The following is a 16,051-nucleotide window of genomic DNA, read 5'->3' on the forward strand; positions in this document are numbered from 1 at the left end:
TTGAAAGGCATAGTGGCTTGTTTGTGTGTTTATATAGATATATATGTATATGTACATGTATATGTATATATGATAAATACAATTATTAAATATTTTAAATAAAATTGTATTATCAAGTCAAATAAATAAGCACTTACTATGTGCAGGCACTATAATAATTAAATCCTTACAAATACCAACAGAAAGAATGATGGTCCTTGACCCCCAAAGTTGCATTCTAATGGGTGGAAGACAGTATAAAAGGGGGCTGAAAATATTGGGGAATTGGAGGATGAGAGTGGATTACTTAGTGCTGTGGGTATTGGACAGAAAGTTCAAGAGAATCAGAAATGATACTGGAGAGTAATGAAGACATGCTGGCCTAGGTGTGCTCCTTAATGTGGAAGTTCTGGGGCAGCTAGGTGATGCACCGGTCCTGGAGTCAGGAAGACCTTAGTTCAAATCTGGCCTCAGACACTTAATAATTACCTAGCTGTGTGAAGTTGGGCAAGCCACTTAACCCCATTGCCTTGCAAAAAAAAGGAGGTTCTGAGAGGAACCAGTCAATGAGAGAGAGAGAGAGAGAGAGAGAGAGAGAGAGAGAGAGAGAGAGAGAGAGAGAGAGAGAGAGAGAAGCTGCAGAGATGGAGGGTAAAGACACATGGTAAATGCTTATTGAAATTCTTGTTGATCTTTTTTGTTGTTTTTTGTTTTTGCAAGGCAATGGGGTTAAGTGACTTGCCCAATCACACAGCAAAGTAACAAATTAAGTGTCTGAGACTAGATTTGAACTCAGGTCCTCTTTATTCCAGGGCTGGCACTCCATCTAGCTGTCCCAAGTCTTGTTGATCTTATAGATCAAAGTTGAAGTTTCAAGAAAAATTAAAGACAGTCTAAGGAACTATCTATAATCTTAAAACTGTATAATCTAGCATGATCAAGGAATGCCATCTTTAGTTTTCTTCAAGTGCTTAGTTGATTGAAGATTATTCTAATTGAAGTCTTGTCTCACATTTTGATGGCCAGTTAGATAATGAATAGGATAGGGCACTGGACTTGGAATCAGGAAGATTCACCTTCAAGAGTTCAAATTCGGCCTCAGGCACTTACCAGCTGTGTGACCCTGGGTAAGTCATTTATCCCTATTTTCCTCAGTTTCTTCATCTGTAAGGGGACCTAGAGAAGGAAATGATAGACTACTCTAAGTATCTATGCCAGGAAAATATCAAAATAGAGTCATGAAGACTTTGAAATGACTAACTCAACAACAACAAAAAACACTCATACCTCAAGACAAGTAAACTTAGAATTGACCCAACAACAAATTATCTTTGTCTAAACTCATATATACATACATGTATATATCTATATCTATGTCTATGTCTATGTTTATGTCTATGTCTATGTCTATGTCTAGTCTATGTCTATGTCTATATCTAATCTATGTCTATATCTATATCTAATCTATATCTATATCTAACCTATGTCTGTCTATTTCTATGTCTATATCTATGTCTATATCTAATCTACTTCTATGTCTAATCCATGTCTATATCTAATCTATGTCTATGTCTAGTCTATATCTATATCTAATCTATGTCTATATCTATGTCTAATCTATGTCTATATCTAATCTATGTCTATGTCTATGTCTAATCTATGTCTATATACAATCTATGTCTATATCTATGTCTATATCTAATCTATTTCTATGTCTAATCTATGTCTATGTCTATGTCTATGTCTATGTCTATGTCTATGTCTATGTCTGTCTATGTCTATGCCTATGCCTATGTCTATGTCTACGTCTATGTCTATGTCTAATCTATGTCTGTCTATATCTAATCTATGTCTATATCTAATCTATGTCTATGTCTAATCTATGTCTATGTCTAATCTATGTCTATGTCTAATCTCTAATCTCTACGTCTATGTCTATGTCTATGTCTATCTAATCTATGTCTATGTCTATGTCTAATCCATGTCTATATCTATGCCCATATCTATGTCTATATCTATGTCTAATCTAATCTAATCTAATCTATATCATCTCTATCTCCATCTCTATCTCTATCTACATCTACATCTACAGATAGATATATACTCTTTATATAGTGTATATATATATATGTATATATTGTATATATTTCTAAAATAGGAATCATTCTCTATTAATGGTTGAACTTGTCAAACACCCCAGAGTCTTCTTTCTGAATACAAATTTCCACTATCCATTAAAATATTCATATTTTTTCAGGCCTAGAGTGATTTTAGAAATCACTTAATGCAACCTTTTCCTTTTTTCACTAGAGGAAACTCCACACTAAGAATTGAAATAATCTGCCTAAAGCCACATAGCTGGCACAATAGCAGAGCTAATTCTGGATCCTTGTATCTAGATTCCTGATGAAGCATTCTTTCCAGGGTACCAGGCTAGTATTTCACCGGAACACTAATTTAGAAGAGATCTTTTAGACCAGTAATCTTTTCTATAATATACTCAACAAAGGATTTATTCAGTCTTTTCTGAAAGACTTTGGGAAAAGAGAACCCACTACCTCCTAAAGCAGTTTATCTCCCTTTGTATAGTTCCAATTATTAAAGATATTTGCTTTTATTGAATAATAATCTACTACTTTCTAATTTCTACCTATCATTCTTAATTCTGTGTCATAGGGACAAGCACAAGTCTGATCTGTCTCCAATGTAACAGATCTTCAAATACTTGAATTTCACCTATTATTTCCCTCTTCCTATCTCCTACCTCCAACTATCATTAGGTTAAACACTCTCAGTTTCTTCAATTAATCCTATGAAATCCTCTTGAGAGCCTTCATATCCTGGATACTTCCCTCTAGATATGCTACAGCTTATCAGTGGTGCTCATAACTGAACACAATGCTCTAGGTTGTGTCTGCCTAGGAAGATGAACCATAATATCCTTCCCCAGAGATATACGGCTATTGCTTCCACATTGCAGGGATTATCCTATTTTTTGAATAATCTAAAGACATATAATATAAACTGCAATTTATGACTGAGATAAAGAGCAATTGGGCCTCTAGCTAAAATAGTCATTAACTGTGAAGCAATAAAATGTTAACATCTTTCAGAAGGTGGAAGGTCAGCAATGAAAATTGTTCCTAAGAAAAGTGTATATATATTTTGCAGTTCTGAAAATTACTGCCTGCCATTTGGAAGGTCAGGGGGTTCTGCTTGTCCTGTTTCATATGGGAATCACATCCCTGTAGCAAGAGCAAAGTCCACAAAAAATATGGGGGAGAAAGAGGGAGACAGAGACACAGACAGAGAAAAGAAAGAGAAAAAGACAGGGAGAGAGAGAGAGAGAGAGAGAGAGAGAGAGAGAGAGAGAGAGAGAGAGATGACAGACAGAGTGAGAGTGACAGAGACAGAAAGACAGAGAGAGAAGACAAAAAGAGAGACAGAGAAAGATGAAGTGAAAGAAAGAGGGAGAGACAGAGAGGACAGAGAGAGTGAGAGAAAGAGAGAGATAAGAAACAAACAGAAATAGAGGCAGATGGAGAGAGAGAGACAGAAAAACAGAGAGAGATAGAGAAACATGGAGAGAAAGAGTCAAAGAGACAAAGACAGAAAGATGGGGAGAGAGAGAGTCAGAGAAAGATGGAGAGATACAGAGATAGAAAGACAGAGTCAGAGAGAGACAGAGAGACAGAAAAAAGATGGAGAGGGAGTCAGACAGAGAGAGAGAGAAAGTGAGAAAAAAGAGAGCCAGAGGTAGAGACAGATGGAGAGATATAGGCTTGTAACTTTCCTCACTCAAAGCAAGGAAATTAGCTTCACATCCTCGTCTTATGTTATCCCTTTCCTCCAATATCCAATGACTGCTGAGCAGTCCTCCCAGTTGCATATTTGCTTTCTTCTCCAAATTGTAATTTTGCCAACTGGAACAAGTCTGCCAGCATTCTTGAAACCTGCAGTGGCTCCCCCCCCCCCCCATGAAATCACTGGCTAGTTAAGGGTCTGCTGGTAGGCCATGATCCTGTTTCTTGTAAAAGTTGTCTCCTTAGGGTCCCTTTCCCACCAACTAGCACTGTCCTATCAGGGAGCCTGGCATTAGTACCCCAAAGTTATGTCCTGCTCAGTCTACAAAACCAATTCCATTCTCCTTTCCCAGACTCCAGTGACAGTGTTGTGTAGTTCATTAGGTGCAGTGTGGAATATGAGCACTTGACTGCAATGAACATTTTTTTCCATTGACTAAGACCAGAAATGCCACAAAGACAACTTTTTACCCTGTGGCATTTCATCCAAAGCAGGAATAGGGAATGAGCTAATTCCCTGGATAAAGAAGGAAAGGGGCAGGAAGTGAGAGATCCAGGGGGAAAGGAGAAACACTGCAGAACTAAACATTTCCTTATTCCATTTATTCTAAATGCTAATAACGCACTCACAAATATACATTCATATCATTTCTAAAACTGGTGTTTTTAAATACTGGTGATTATGATGATTAATAATATCTATTTTAATATGTAATACATATGTCATATACACAATATAATTATTATAATTAGTATTATATTTAGCAATAACTTATATAGGACTTTATGAAGCCATAGACTTTTGTATATAACAGGATAAAGTGGCAATAGAATAGATTCTGAAATCTAAGCATCTGGGTTCAAATCTCACCCCTTGATGTTTACTACTTATGTGATCCCTATCTGAGAAATAAGAGAGTACACTAGGTGTCCCCTGGGTCTCTCTCATCTCTAGAGTGATGATCCTATAATGTCACTTGATCCTCCTGTACAAAGCCCTACCAAGATATCTCATCGTGGCATGGAAGGAATTTTAGTTCTCGAAAGGCTATAGCCATGTTCCCCCAAATCTAAGTTGTCTCATGCTGGAAAGATTCCAATCACAATCCTAGTGAAAGATAAATGCTCTACTAGGGTCAGTTGACTGAAGTTCAGAGTAGCTCATCACCACTTCATGTTGAATTCTTTGAACATAAAAAGCAAAAACATAAAATGATTGAAAGTTCTTTAAGGTCTCTTCACTGCACCTGCAGTGCTGTTGGCAGAATGAGGGAAATGGGCAGAGGATGCTTAGAATCACATAAACTTGAGGAAATTTAGAAATTTTAACTTGATTGGTAGTACTTCAAATGTTAGAATTTTGCCAGTGACCGATAATTGACTTACTCCTAGATGAATTCAATAATATAGCCCTTGGCATTTTACAAAACAAAAAAAGCAAAAAAAAACAAGTGGATTGCAGCTAAATGGTAAAAAAATGACTCAAAGGTTCCACTTGGAAGGGTAAATAAAAAGACTGATAGAATTAATTTCATCACTTGTCCAAAGATAAAAAAATTTTAATGCAAGGGTTCTTAACCTAGAGTCCATAGACCCTGAAGGGCAGGTAGATTTCAAGGAAATAAAAATCCAACTTTAGTTTCACCACCCTCCTTAGTGAAAGCATGAAAGAAATTTAGAATCTTTTCAATTATGAATGGCCACCAACCGCAGTAAAATGAGATTTCACTAGATGGACTATATTCCATCACACATATACATGGACACACATATAAATGCACACAAATATTAAGTGATTCTAATTTAATGGTATAATTGGATATCTTATGCTTACCTTTTCCAAAAAGCTCATCATGAAAATAATTACAGCTTATGTGATCTCTCCTGTGGAGAATGAGTAGGAAGAAAAATTCTCTAAAAATCAAAAATAGCCTCAAAATAAATTCATCTGATATATTATGTGGCATAAATGCAAAAATGTAAAAAGGTCAAATAACATGATTCAAAAATAAGAAAGAGAGAGAGAGCAAAGCCTTGCATGTTTACATGCTATGAATACTTTCTTCAAGAAGTATAGAAAGCTCTGAACATGTCTAGGAACACACATGAATAATAAATAGATTATTTTTCATTATATAAATATTTTATTTATTTTCCAATTACATACAGTGGTAGTTTCTACCAATCATTTTTTTGCAAGGTTTTAAGTTTTACAATTTTTTTTCTCCCTCCTGCCTTCTCCCCCCTCCCCCCCAACAGAAGGCAATCTGATATAGTATTTGCATTTGCAAAATAGATTTTATTTTAACACATAGAAAATAACTAGTCACTGACTTAAGAATCACTTCTGACTCAGTTTTCTGTACATGATCAGATCATCCATTTGTTAAATTAGTCTTAAACCTTATCCACCCTCACACACATATTCTTCTCACAATGACAATGGTTGATTCTCATACAAAGTATTCCACTTTCCAATTCTAGGTACTATTTTATTTAGAAATATCTTTATTTGTGTTGAAGTGTTTTGTAATTGTGCTCATATAGGTTTTGGGTATTTAATGCATTTTTTAAAAATTATTTTATGGGGGGCAGCTAGGTGGCACAGTGGATAGAGCACCGGCCCTGGAGTCAGGGAGTACCTGAGTTCAAACCCGGCCTCAGACACTTAATTGTTACCTAGCTGTGTGGCCTTGGGCACACTTAACCCCATTTGCCTTGTAAAAACTAAAAAAATTATTTTATGGGGGCAGTTAGGTAGCACAGTGGTTGGAACACCCACCCTGGAGTCAAGTGGACCTGACCTCAGACACTTAATGATTATCTAACTGTGTGATCTTAGGCAAGTCACTTAACCCCATTGACTTGCAACTCCCCCAATATTTTATTTTTAATTCATGGATTAAAACAAGCATCTTCATAATGTACTTTATTAAAAGATGATTGTACATGGAACTGCAAAACCAATATATACAACTTGATACTCCATTTAAATATACAGCTAAGTTACCATGCAGACTTTTTTCTCTCCCCACTCTAGAGATAGCCACCATTAGATACGAATAAGTGTGTATATATATGTATATATATTATATATATGTGATATGTATGTGTTTGTGTATATATACACATATGCATATATATATAATTATTCTATACATACTTCCATGCATCAGTTCTTTCTTCAGATGTAGATAGTATCTTTCTTCATATGACCTTTATTGTTAATGAGTATTTATAAAGTTAAAGCAACTTAGTCAAAGTTGTTCTTTCTTTAGCATAATATTTTTTTTCATTTCAACATGTAAAGATAGTTTCTGACACACATTTTAATAAGATTTTGAGTTCTAAATTTTTCTCTTCCCTTTTCATCTCCCCTTTGCCCAAGAAAACAAGCAATCTGATATATGTTTTGCATGTGCAATCATGTTAAACATATTTCCACATTAGTCATGTTGAGAAAGAAGAATCAGAACAAAAGGGAAAACCATGAGAAAGAAAAAACAAAAAAAGGTGAAAATCATATGCTTCATCTGCATTCAGACTCCATAGTTCTTTCTCTGGATGTGGTTAGCATTTTCCATCTCTAGGCTTTTGGAATTGACTTGGATCACTGTCTTGATGAGAAAAGCATAGATGATCATCAAACAATGCTTTTGTTACTGAGTACAATGTTCTCATTCTCTCCCCTTTACTCAACATTAGTTTATGGAAGTGTTCCCAAATTTTTCTGAAATCTGCTCATCATTTCTTACAGAATAATATCGCTGTTAACAGCATATAGTGTTCTCTTGGTTCAAGTCATTTTGCTCTTTATTATTTCCATGTAAGTTTTTCTTTCTTTTTCTTTTCTTTTTTGCAAGGCAATGGGGTTAAATGACTTCCCCAAGGTCACACAGCCTGGTAATTATTAAGTGTCTGAAGTTGGATTTGACACCCCAGGCCAGGGCAGGTGTTCTATCTACCTAGCTGCCCCCATGTTTCTCTAAAATCAACAAGCTTATTTTTTCTTACAGCACTATACTATTCTTTCACAATCATATATCACAACTTCTTGAGCCATTCTCCAATTGATGGGCAATCCTGCAATTTTTAGTTTTGTTTTGTCACCACAAACAGAGCTTCTTTAAACATTTTAGAAAAAAGAGGTTCTTTTAGAACTCTTAGAATTTTTTTAGAACTCAAAGTACTCGTGACTATCACTTTACTAGTGATACATATATATATATATATACATATATATATATATATATATATGTATATATATATATATATATATATATATATACATATACAAAAGTTTCTGTACCTTTTAAGTGAGGGGCTTGGATCAGATAAAACTCTGAACTTTTTTCCTACTCTAAATCTACGATCCTATGTTACTTGACCTTTCCAAGATTAGTTCCTCGCCTGGAATATGTGGTGGCTGAATTATAATATTTATAAGGTCCTTTCCCATCCTAAATCCTATAAGCAAAAGAATTGTTATAAACTGATAGCCCACATAGCTTAATTACTCTTTGATATTTCCACTGTGCAAGGTTCTCTTAAACTCATCATGACAATAAAGTCATCCCTTGAAATATACTCTCTCTGAATTTCTAATTAATCTGTTTGTTATTTTTCTTCTTTGGCTAGAATCTATCTGTATATTTATATTATCTGTGGTTTTCACTGATTAATACATAAAGATGAATTAACATTGCCCACCTAAGAAAAATAATTGGTAAATTTTCCTTTTTTTTTACTGTCAGCTGGAATAAAGGATTATTCCCAATTATTTGGAAAGAGAACAAAATTTGTTAACAAAATTGTACAGATAGAGTAAATGACTTTTAACTAGAAAAATAAGGCACTGGTTTACCCTGAGTGATTTCTATCATTTAAATAAGAGTAAGTTTCACCAGCCCCAAGAGGGGAAATTATAAATGCTATATGTGAAAGGGATAAAACAAGAAGATAAATATTTTTTGATTCTCTAAAAGCAAATAACTAATTTCTTTATTAATCAATTAATTAACTATCAGTTAATTAACTTCCTGTCAAGGCTTTCCCCACCCTTGTCGGTTTTTGAAGTCAGTATCCTACCCCTCTCTTCCAATTCTCTTGATGCTCAGCTTTTCATTTATTAATTTTAATTTGAGAGTTATGAGAGAAGAGGAAAAGGACTTAGGAAAAGATAGAAAAGGGTAAGGGACAGAGACATATAAGGAAAATTGAAAGAAAAATAAAATATGGGGAACAATGAATGGCCATTCTCTTGTTGGAGCAGTGGATAGGGGGACTTGCCTTAGAATTAGGAAGACTCATCTTCATGAGTTCAAATCTGGCTTTAGATACTTATTAGCTGTGTGATCTGGAACAAGTCACATAACCTGGATTGTCTCAGTTCCTTATTAAAATGAGCTATAGAAGGAAATATCTTTGTCAAGAAAACAACTAATGGAATCACAGAGTCAGACATGACTAAAAAAACAAAACATATAAGACATTATCCTTGATGTTAAAGGTTCTAAGAAAAAAAAAGTCTCTGGAGATGTGGAGGAAGGGTATTACAGGTATGGTTAAAGCTTTTCAAGTTATATCGTCCTAAATGAACAGTGAATATCTAATTTAATAGTTTTTATCTGTCTCTCAGTGGTCCTGAAAAATGGGAAATGAACAAAAGCAGAGGCTGCTACCATGAGAGTCAGCCATTGCCTTGGAAAATAATGTGTAGAGGGAGCATCTCTGCAACTGAAGGGAATTGTAAGGAAGCTGGAAGCTAGAGTTTAGAAGGGTAGGGACATTCCTCTACAATGATTAAATACAGAAAATTAAGAGATCTCTTTGTCAAAGTCACAACCTTGCTGCTTATTTTTCTAAGGGATTAGTACCACCTGATCCCAGACTTAGCTTCTCTCTGGTGCTTGATAATGTTCTGTAAAACTTAAGGTAACTCTATCTAGCAAAAAAATGGAAAAGAAATTCTTCCTACTTGGGTTATTTCTTCACCAATTTATTCTATTGTAATTACAACAGTTCTGTGGTTTTCAGCAAACCTTTACTGAGTATCTACTATGTAAAGACCTGTGCTAGGTGTAAGAAGTGATAATTTAATAATAATAATAATAATAATTGATGGCATTCATATAGTATTTTTAGGTTTGCAAAGTACTTTATATTAACAATTGCTAACATAAAAATACTTTGTTAAGAATTTTTGTTAACATCTGTTAACATTTGATCCTTACAACAACCCTGGAAAGGAGATTGCATTATTATCCTCATTTTATAGGAAACAGAGGCAGTCAGAGTTTAAGTGATTTTTTCATGTCTCTGAACAAAAGTATCTGGGGCAAAATTTGAACTCAGGTCCTCCTGATTCCAGGCCCCACACTTTATCCGTTGCAGCAATATATAAACTACAGCAATGAAAGAGAGCTGTTCTTGAACTGTGCCACCTAATGTCAGACTCAGGTTATGGTCAAATGAGAAGTAACATATAAATAAATAATCATAATGCAAAAGATCTGGAGGCAATGACTATTCCTTGCAAGGGGGCAATAGAAGAAATTCTTTTTTATCTTTCAAATTCCAGTTTTCACCACATCTGTGAAAATATGTATTACATATTGTTGGAATAAGAAAATTTTCCCATATTGGCAAATGTATATTTTGGGTAAATCGTTTTCAAGTGTTGGAAAAAATATTAAAATAAACTTTCAAACAAAATGCAGGCCTTTTGACTTTCCGCAAAACAAAATTTATCAGCTGAAATTAGGCAACTTTTGAAAGAATTTTGTAATAGTCCAATTTGGATCACTACAAAGATCATTTTTGTAGTGTAGCCAATTCTAATCATAAAAGCATAGAATATCTCTAAAGTAACCAACAACCAATTGAAATTTGAGCTAATAGTATTATTTTTGGTAAACAACTGTGGTGAAATTACAAAACAATCCATCTGATTTAGAAATGATTCTATTTTCTAAGAATTTAGACTATGGAACAATACCAGGGAAGGGAATATTCCTGTGATTTATTATCTTCAAACAGTTATGAACAAATTCAGAAGGAATAAAATAGACTCAAATACAGTTCATTTTGGGACTATGCTTCTTTTAAATTAAGCAGAAATGCAATTGGTTCTGATGCTCCTTCCAAAGAAAAGAAGAAATTTACTCCTCTCCCCAATCATATCCAAATTTGGGGCTAATTCCATCTAGCTATGAGAGTAGTCAGGATAATATATGAATTGGGTTTACAATACTCGTGTTTTGCATTAATTTTGAAAAGGTCAGAGCCTCATTGCTGACTTGTGAAGTAGGGATAGAGATTATGAATTAAAGGAAATCTAAGAATTGCAGAGATACTAGAAATCAGTAAGGAGTATGTAGTAAAGAACTATACCTAATTTGTTTAGAGAAGCAGAGGTAAGTGAATACTTTGATATTATTGAAAACCTTTTTTAATGTTAATTTTGGCAAAATAATGTATTCCTCGGGATTCAACCCTGGGGAGGTCAGTAGAGGGATTATTCAAAATTTGGGCCAAGATTTAATCTAATTATGATGGAGCAAGAAATGGAGTCAGGAGTTTAGAACAGAGACAATGTCCAATATTATCAGTTATTTTCTTCCAGGAAGCAAAGAAAATTAATGAGACATTGAGCCTAGGAAGAAAAGCCAGGCCGGGAGTTGCCTACAGCAGGAAGCACAAAATCCCAGATGCCTTGGGAAGCAGCTGTGAGCCTTACTGACCTTTTTGGTAGAAGTGGCTAATTTATTATCAAGAACAATACCTCTCTAGAGGTTTCAGGTAGCATAATCAGTGTCAGCCATCTCAGAGAGGAATTAGGAAAGTGGGTCAAGGTTAGAATATGAAACATCAAGTGGTCAGAATTTGAAGACTTCCAAATGATCTACAAGGCATTAGGCCAGAAACCTTGAGGAAATAGTATAGGATGATAATTCCCAAAGAAACTTTCCTACTTGGAACATTTTTTAGAGTTAGAAGTGTGACCTTAGAGATACCCAGTACAAACCCCAAGCTAAAGGTCATCAGGAGATAGACATCCACAGACTATATAGTTCATTGGTTTAGGGGCAGGTATCCCCTGGAAATGATTCAGTTAGAGAGAAATGCATGTTCAGAACCCAGATTTGTATACTTATAATTTAAGGATTATCAAAGCATATTAAGGAAAATTGAAACATCATAGTCTCACCTATCAAATTCACAACAGAAGAGTTGGAACTGAATTAATAAGAGCAAGAGATAAAGCAGCATTCACTGACATTAAAGGGGTTCATTACACATACACACACATGCTCACATATACTCTCTCTTTCTCTCTCTCTCTCTCTCTCTCTCTCTCTCACACACACACACACACACACACACACACACACACACACACACAAACATATACCTACACACTCACACAAGTTAAGAACCACACCTCTTATCTATCATTTCTCTGCCAAAAGGTGAAAAGCAGACTTCATCATCAATCTTACAAATTCATGACTGATCATTGCATTAATCCAAATTCTTTAATCTTTGAAAATTAGTTTCTTTCATGTTAATGTGTTATTGCATAAATTGTTCTCCTGGTTCTCTTCATTTCATTGGGCCAAGGTTTAATCTAATAATGATTTCATTGAGGACTAGTTCATACACATCTTTCCCATTTTTTTATGAAACTATCATGTTCATCATTTCTTAGATTGAAATGGCATTCGATGACATTCATATACCATAGCTTGTCTAGCTATCCCCCAATTGAAGTGCATCTGCTCTATTTCTAAGTCTTTGCTACAACAAAAAAAGGACTCAGATAAACATTTTTTTCTATGTGGGTGTTTTCCTATCTTTGACTTCATTGCAGATGGAGATGGTCATGTGGTAAAGTTGGGTCAGAGAGGATGAACACTTTTTTGTCTTTTAGAGTCTAGTTTCAAATTGCTTCCAGAATGGTTGGATCAAGTCACCTTGTTGAATTCCCTGTAGTTTCCATCCCTTCCTGTTTACCTTGGTCAGTATTTAGTGTCAGATCCTTTCTTAACATTCGAATCTTCATCACCCTTTGCCCCTATCTCAAACAACATGCTGTATGGACTGGCAGACTGAGTTATAGTTAAGAAACTATACTTTAGACTTAGTGAAGTATTTTTATTTATTTTGCCCTTCCTTGCTTTTTTCTCATTCATATTCTCCCCTTGGCCAATTTTGAAAGGATTATATGGACAGACTCCTCCCCCTGTCCACCCCTATCTTGTGATGATGGAAGAGCTTACATAGCTCAATGAAACTAGGAGCTATGCTATATAAAGTTACCCATTGCAGAAAGGTCTTAGTGGAAAGTTCTGTGAAAAGATGATCCACTGGAGAAGAAAATGATAAGCCCCTATAGAATCTATGCCAAGAAAAATCCATGGACAATGATAAAATAGATGACATTGGAAGATGAATCCTTCAGGGTAGAAGGTATCCAATATCTACTGGGGGAGAGGAAGGACAAATACAAGTAACTCCAGTACTAATTAAATGGCTGAGTCAAAGTCAAAAGGAAGTTCAGCTGCTTCTTGTGACAAAAAGAAAGTCTGATGCTGTAAATATCAATATTGCATAAGTAAGCTGAGTTTTCCCATCAAACAGGTGATGGAAAGATTAAACTTGGCATGTTGGGTATGTAAACTTAAATGGATGCGAATGGGTGATCACTACATAGACTATTATTATGGGCAAGAATACATTAGAAAAAATGGAGTAGTCCTCATAGTTAATAAAAGAATGAGAAAAGTAGTATAAATGCAGAATTTCAAAAATGACTAGATGAAATCTATTTGAATCCAAGACAAACCATTCAATATCACAGTAATCCAAGCCTCTGCTCCAACCACTGAGGGGAAAGATGCCAAAGTTCATCAGTTATATGAAGATCTACGACATCTTCTGTAACACTGAAAAAGATGCCACATTCATCAGAGAGCAATGGAATACTACAATATGAAATCAAAAGGTAATTGAAACTACAAGCAAGTTTTGACTTAGAGTATGTAATGAAGCAGGGCACAAACTAATAGAATTTTGTCATTTGTCTGGTTATAACACTTTTTCAACAATCTAAAAGGTGACTCTATAAATGGTCATCACCAGATGGTCAATACAGAAATCAGATTGATTAGATACTTTGGAGTCAAAAGGTGGGGAAGCCCTATACAATTAATTAAAATAAGAACTGGAACTGACTGAACATGAGCTTTTATTATAAAATTCAGATCTGAAACAGGAAAAAAGTAGGGGAAAACCATCAGATCATAAGGATATGACCTAAATAACACCTCTAATGAAAAGGAATTGAAGGTGATGAATAGATATAAGGCATTAGATCTGGTCAGTAGAATATATGAAGAACTGGAGGCAATAACAAAAGACATTCCAGAGAAACTGAAAAAAAAACAGAAAGAAAAATTGCTGTCATATGAGGTTTTACAAATACTGAGGAAAGGAGGAAAGTTAAAGGATAAAGAGAAACTTACATCTAATTGAATGCAGAATTCAAAAAAAAAGCAAGGAGATAAGAAGATTTTCTTAAATGAGCAAAGCAAAGAAATAAAACCATAGAATGGGAAAAACAGGAGAGCTTCAAAAATTAGAACTATCAAGAGAAAATTTCATGGGAAAAAATGGTCATTATAAAAGACAAAAATGATAAGAATTTAAGAAAAGAAGAGGCAATAAAGGAGCTGTTAGGTAGTGAAGTGGATAGAGCACCAGCTCTGGAGTCAGGAGGACCTGAGTTCAAATGCAGCCTTAAGCACTTAATAATTGCCTAGCTGTATGACCTTGGGCAAGTCACTTAACCCCATTGCCTAGCAAAAACAAAATGAATAAATAAATAGAAATAAAAAAGAAGAGGCAATAAAAATATACAAAAGAACTATACAAGAAAGATCTTAATATTACTGATCACTGCAATAGTGTGGTTATTGATTGAGAGCCAGACATCTTGAAGAATGAAATCAAGTGAACCTTAGGAAGCATTGCCAACAATAAGGCCAGTGGAGGTGATGGAATTCTAGCTGAGCCAATTCTAAGCTATGATGCTATTAAAGTGCTGAACTCCATATGCTAGCAAATTTGGAAAATATATCAATAGCCATTGAAAAGATCAGTTTTTGTCCCAGTCCTAAAGAAGTTCAGTGCCAAAGAATGTTCAAATTATTGAACAATTGGGCTCCTATCACATACACGCAAAGTTATGCTTAAGATTCTGCAAGCTAGGCTTCAGCATTATGTGAATGGAAGCTACCAGAAGAACAGAGTCAGAGGAACTAAAAAACCAAATTGCCAACATCTCTGAATTATGGAGAAAGCATAAAGTTCCAGAAAAACATTTACTTCTGCTTCATTGACTTCACTAAAACCTTTGACAGTCCAGATTAGGAAAAAAACTGTATTAAGTTTTCAAAAAGATGGGAGTACCAGATCATCTTACTTGTTTCCTGGGAGCTCGTATGCAGGTCAAGAAACAGAAGTTAGAACTGAACATGGAATAACTGATTAACAACCGGGAAAGGAGAACTACAAGAATGTATATTGTCACCTTATTTATTTAACTTATATTCAGAGTACACCATGTAAAATGCCAACCTGGATGAATCAAAAATGGAAATTAATATTGCTGGGAAAAACATCAACAATCTCAGATATGCAAATGATACCACTCTGATGGCAGAAAGTAAAAAGAAATTAAAAAGCCTCTTGATGAGGATGAAAGAGGAGAGCATAGAAGTTGACTTGAAACCACACACACACACACACACACACACACAGATCTTGGCAACTGGTCCCATCAGTTTCTAGCAAATGGAGGGAGAAGAAATGGATGTAGTATCAGATTTTATATTGCAGATCTCAAAGACCACTGCAGACAGTGACTATAGGCACGAAATTTTTAAAAAGCCTGCTCCTAGGAAGCAAAGTTATGGGATAGATGTCACCTTGCCAATAAAGATTCATATAGTCAAAGCCATGGTTTTTCCAGTAGCAATATATGACTTTGAGAGTTGGACAATAAAGAAAACTGAGCACCACAGAATCAATGCTTTTGAATTGTTGTGCTAGAAAAGCCTTTAGAGAGTTCCCTGGATACCAAAGAAGTCAGATCAGTTAATAATTAAAGAAATTAATTCAGGCTATTCACTGGGGTTTCAAAACTTAAACTCTTCCAGATGATGAGGAAACAAGACTCATAGGAAAAGATGCTAAATTTGGGAAAG

Source organism: Macrotis lagotis, chromosome 6, assembly GCF_037893015.1.
Source record: "Macrotis lagotis isolate mMagLag1 chromosome 6, bilby.v1.9.chrom.fasta, whole genome shotgun sequence".
In the NCBI taxonomy this organism is placed as follows: domain Eukaryota; kingdom Metazoa; phylum Chordata; class Mammalia; order Peramelemorphia; family Peramelidae; genus Macrotis; species Macrotis lagotis.